The sequence below is a fragment of the Salvelinus sp. IW2-2015 genome, linkage group LG32 (assembly GCF_002910315.2).
Source record: "Salvelinus sp. IW2-2015 linkage group LG32, ASM291031v2, whole genome shotgun sequence".
NCBI lineage: Eukaryota > Metazoa > Chordata > Actinopteri > Salmoniformes > Salmonidae > Salvelinus > Salvelinus sp. IW2-2015.
Genome location: NC_036871.1, coordinates 28,815,317 through 28,820,271, shown reverse-complemented (window position 1 = coordinate 28,820,271; position 4,955 = coordinate 28,815,317). Strand labels below are relative to the sequence as shown.

General features: G+C 43.2%; 1 protein-coding gene across 1 annotated transcript in view; it reads left to right on the top strand.

The window, feature by feature from the left end:
- The window catches only part of wnt3a (wingless-type MMTV integration site family, member 3A), a 24,150-nt gene that overhangs the window by 12,642 nt on the left and 6,553 nt on the right, over window positions 1-4,955 (top strand). The window lies entirely within an intron of this gene.

Sequence of the window (4,955 nt, the reverse complement as noted above, 5' to 3'; positions counted from 1 at the left end):
CTCTCGCTCTCTCTGTCTCTGTCTCTATCTCTATGCTCTTATGCTCTCTCTCTCTCTCTCGCTCACTCTTTCTCTGTCTCTGTCTCTCTCTCTTTCTCTCTCTCTGTCTCTGTCTCTCTCTCTCCTGCCCTGCCCCTCTCACAGTTCCTAGCATACCTCCAGGCTATGTCTGTGTCAGCACAATTTAATTTACATTAACCAGTGTCAAAACATGCACCGCTGGAATCTGCCTGTGATGAAAGAGAAGGCAGACTGTGCAGGTGTTCTCAGTGTGTGAAAAGTCCTCACAAGGATAGTAAATCAAGGAACATTTTGACAAGTGGGGACATTTTGCCAGTCCCCACAAGGAAAAAGGCTATTTTAGGCTTAGGAGTTAGGTTTAGCGTTAGGGTTACAATTAGGATTAGGGTTACAATTAGGGTTAGGTGTTAGGGTTAGGAGTTAGGATTAGGGTTAGGAGTTAGGATTAGGGTTAGGGGTTTGGGGTAAAGGTTAGGCTAAGTTAAGGGTTACGGGTTATGGAAAATAGTATTTTGAATGGTTATCAATTGTTTGATCTCCACAAGGATAGTAAAACAAATGTGTGTGTGTGTGTGTGTGTCGGACTCTGACAGGGTGTGCTTTGGGGAGCTCGCTCGGCACACTTGGCAGAGTAGGAGGAGTATAGGACATTGCAGCAGGGCTGCAGCCAAACCCTAGCCTAGTGTGAGTCATATAAATGCTTAGAACAGGGAATGCCAACGAGAGTGGACTGGACAGACAGTCACACGAACACAGACACAAAAGCTCTGTTTCACAGGTATAAACATGCACTGTTAGTCACCCCAGTGGATTAAATTGGTAAAAAGGAAATGGAAGTGTCTCTGATACAATAGGTCTCCATTATGTAAAAGTGGGTATGATAGGGACACGTGTGCTTACAATGAGTTTGATCAATAGTCTGTGGCATTAGTGTCCCGATAGTGAATTATAGTTCAGCTACAGTAGTTTTGTTCATGTGGTCTCACAGCTTCGTAGTTTGACTTTATTGTACTGCAATACTATTGAGAATAATGTGCAACTGGACAACCATAGCCACAAGGCTTGGGAAATCAGGATGTTTGTACTTGCTTTAGGGACTGATATATCCACAATATTCCTGATCAATGTCTTAGATGAAAAATACATGGAAGATATACATAAAGGCAGTACATCTGCTTCTATAATCTAGGTATATTCTATATGCACTGTATGCGTTTCTCTCTTGGTACTTAATGCCTAAACTAAACCAAACAGGGAAAAGGCCATTCACGCAATTCAGGTTACGACCCCTGACCTCAGGATGAGAAAGTGTTACAATTTAGGATGTGCTAAGAGGACCCTGCTTTTCATAAAGTGCATGTTTCTCCATGCTGGGGGAGGTGAGGTTAGTGCACCGGTATATCATTAACTCTAGCTAAGAAAGAAAGAAGGGGTGTGGTAAATGGAGTTGATTGGGGGACCTTAGCCTCGCTCCCCACTGGGCGCTGCTCGGAGCACAATATCTCCGCAACCATGAGATTAAGCCGGGAGAGAAAGCGCTTTTCCCCATTCACACGCCCTTTAGATTGTTTTATTAAACCATTTGAATAGGGATTTCCCAGTCTGCCGACATGCGGGGTCTGGACAACGCATAGTTCTCTGTTGCTATGACTTAACTTGGTCCCCACTAATCACTGGCAAGGGCAGATTTCATATAAAATATCTGGGGCCATTGTGGGGCTAACGCAGTGTGACAGTGGCAACACAATAGGGGATTCAGCCCCCCAGCAGGTCGTTGGGACCACTTGCCATGCCAGGGTCCGGCAAACTATGATAGGGGGGGTCACAAGTAATCAGTCCACTTAGGCTGGGCACCCCCCGACACATTCTGTTCCAGGTAAGCCCTGGTCTGTCCCACCCACCACCCACCCCTAGATGTCAGGACCTAGTTCTTTTTTCTCTGTCTCTCCTTCTTTTTCTCATCTTGTCCCCAGAGATCTTATTTTCCTTTCTTTTGGTCTCATCCCTCCATTTCTCCCTCCTCTCTCCCCCTTTCTTTGCTCCGCGGCATCATTGTCAGTATGCCGTAAGGGTTTGACCCGTGGTTTATTGGCTTCCTGATAATAAAATAGAAAAGACACCCTCCCAAGCTTTAGACCATTCATACCTCCAACTACCAGCCACCACCTAGTGACTGCTTCAGGGTAATGGAATAAGAAGACGGTCACCATTAACTGTGCTGTCATTTGTAAAGTTCTATCTGTCCGTTTCAAAGGAAGACATTTTCTGATGGGGTTCAAGCAAATAGATTATGCCTTTATTCTGTTTTTATTCTGTTTTCCCCCCATCCGCGGCGTATATATATCACACAATTTTAAAACATTATGAGCAAGGAGCTGCGAAGGATATTAGAGATACTGGGGATAAGGTTGGGTAACACTTCTTTGGATAGTCCATCTATAGATACTCAATAAACTCTCAGTAACATGTCAACTGGACTATAGACGTTCAACTAATCTATACTAGACTGTTAAGTCGTCCTCATCCTTCCCGTCCGAAATAGTTTGTGCATATATTATGACGACACTTTGGTCACATTTTGTGACACATTTTGGTATTAGGTTCGTTTTTTTTAATGATGTTCGTGCACACCCCAAATTCTTTTGGAGTACTTCGGTAGCCGAAGTCTACGCCCCTTCATCGGTCATTGGTCAACAGTAGGGATTCTTCAATGAAGTGATTGTTGTCGTTTAATGATAGACGACTCGTTTTCATGCACATTTTTTCACTTCAGAAATACTGCACCAAACATCTTAGTTAAATGAAAAATCGCACGACTAACATCTACTGGGCAAAACATCAAAATTAATGACAGATTTCTTGACTTATTTACGATTAATTCTGACTATTTTGAGGAAGTGTATACTGGCTACAGCGTCTCAAGATGGACAAAATACCATTGGCACTTTTTTCAATTTAAATATAATAAATCTTGTTTTTCAAGCGAAGGTCTTTTAAGGGAGTGTGCGTGCACGCTCATTCGGTTCGCCTAGCTGAGTTCGTCTAGGCACCAGCCGAACCGAAGCATGCGGAAGCCTTTAGTTTCAATGCTGAGATGCGACATCCCAGAGTAAACTATAATAGTGCTTGGTACAGTCCTGCTAAGGGAGGGTGTGATGGAGAATGGATGCCAGTAAACCTCTGTTGCATCATTGTTCTTAATGCCCCTTATTCCTCAAACTGGTTGAAACCTGCAGCCTGGGAGGAGCTCACACAGTACCTACTCCCCATAGTCATTTACTTATCTCTCTCTCACTCTCCCCCCCAACTTGTTCACTCTTTCTCTCCCTCTCCAACTCCCTCCCTTTTTCTCTCTCTTTTTTCCGTTTCTTGTCCAACTCTCTCACTCTTTCTCTCATTTTCCCTCCCGTCATCCTTTTGCTCTCCTTTTCCCTGTTCCTCTCGCTCTCTTCCCCTTTACTACCCTCTCTCCCTGGCTGTCTCTCTGTTCTTGTCATTGTGCAAGACCATACAAGACCTAAGCACATATATCCAGGGAATCCTTCCTGTCATAAGGGATCCTGTAAAAATCAGGGACAGTGGAACGTCAACGAGACCTCAGTGAAACATTGCACCTCATATTAAATGGTTATAGTTTGACATGTACGACACATCCCTGAACCTTCCCCCTCTCTCTCTCTCTTTCTCTCTCTCTCTCTCTCTCTCCTCTTTCTCCCTGTTGTGTCTCGGCTTAGTCTTATAGTGTGAGGCCATTTTCCTAACCTTTCAAAAGCTTAATTGAGTCTGTTAATTATAGTCCTGTCAGGCCTGTCTCTTCCTCTCATCTCCCTGGAAGTTTCTGATGATGAGTCATCAGTAAACTATGTCAGACAGACAGAGACCTCCCTCCCTCTATCGCTTGCTCTCTCCCTCCCTCTCTCACCACACGCACACACACCCAAGACAGATGACTGTCCTTGATTGCTCAAGCAGATCAGATTGGATTGGATTGAAGTGTATTGGCATGCCAATCAACATAGTCATACATTGCAGATGTCTATGACACTGTCTATGGAATGTGTATGGATCGGAGCTTGATGGAGCATTGTTTCACGAACAAGCGTGGCCTAATGATTACGTAAATGGAATATTTGCCTTGGTAGGGTTGATGTGTGACATTTACAGTATTATATAGTATTATACAGGACAGTACAGAAAAGTAGCAGGTGCCAGCATCATCGTTCGGTAGACACTGATCTGAATTCCTACGTGCTTTTTGAGATACATTAATGGGTACATTCCAGCAAAGTTATTGGTAACAATTTATCATTATATGCGCTGCCATGGTTTCAGATGTATGGACCTGTATGTAAACCATATAGATGTAGGATCTTAATTTGAGCTGGTTTGCTACCGCAGGAAAATAATCCTTCAGCAACAGGAAATGTGGATTTGTCACGATCCTCTTCCTGAAAATGACTGGACCAAAGCGCAGCGTCGTACGTGTTCATGATATTTTATTAAATCAGAACACTAGAACAAAAATGACAAAGAGAAAAATGAACAGTTCTGTAAGGTAAGTAAAACTATACAGAAAACAACTACCCACAAAACACAGGTAGGAAAAGGCTGCCTAAGTCTGATTACCAATCAGAGACAACGATAGACAGCTGCCTCTGATTGAGAACCACACCCGGCCAAACACAAAGAAATAGAAAACATAGAAATAAAGAAACTAGAATGCCCACCCTAGTCACACCCTGGCCTAACCAAAATAGAGAATAAAAGCCTCTCTATGGCCAGGGCGTGACAGGATTATTATGATGGACATTGATGGACATTTATGATGGACATTTAATGGACATGTTTGTAGGGGTTGATACATTTCTCATCAGGGCAAATCAAGTCTGAAATTTCAAAGTGGAAATTGCAAACTTTAGAAGACTTTTTAAAAC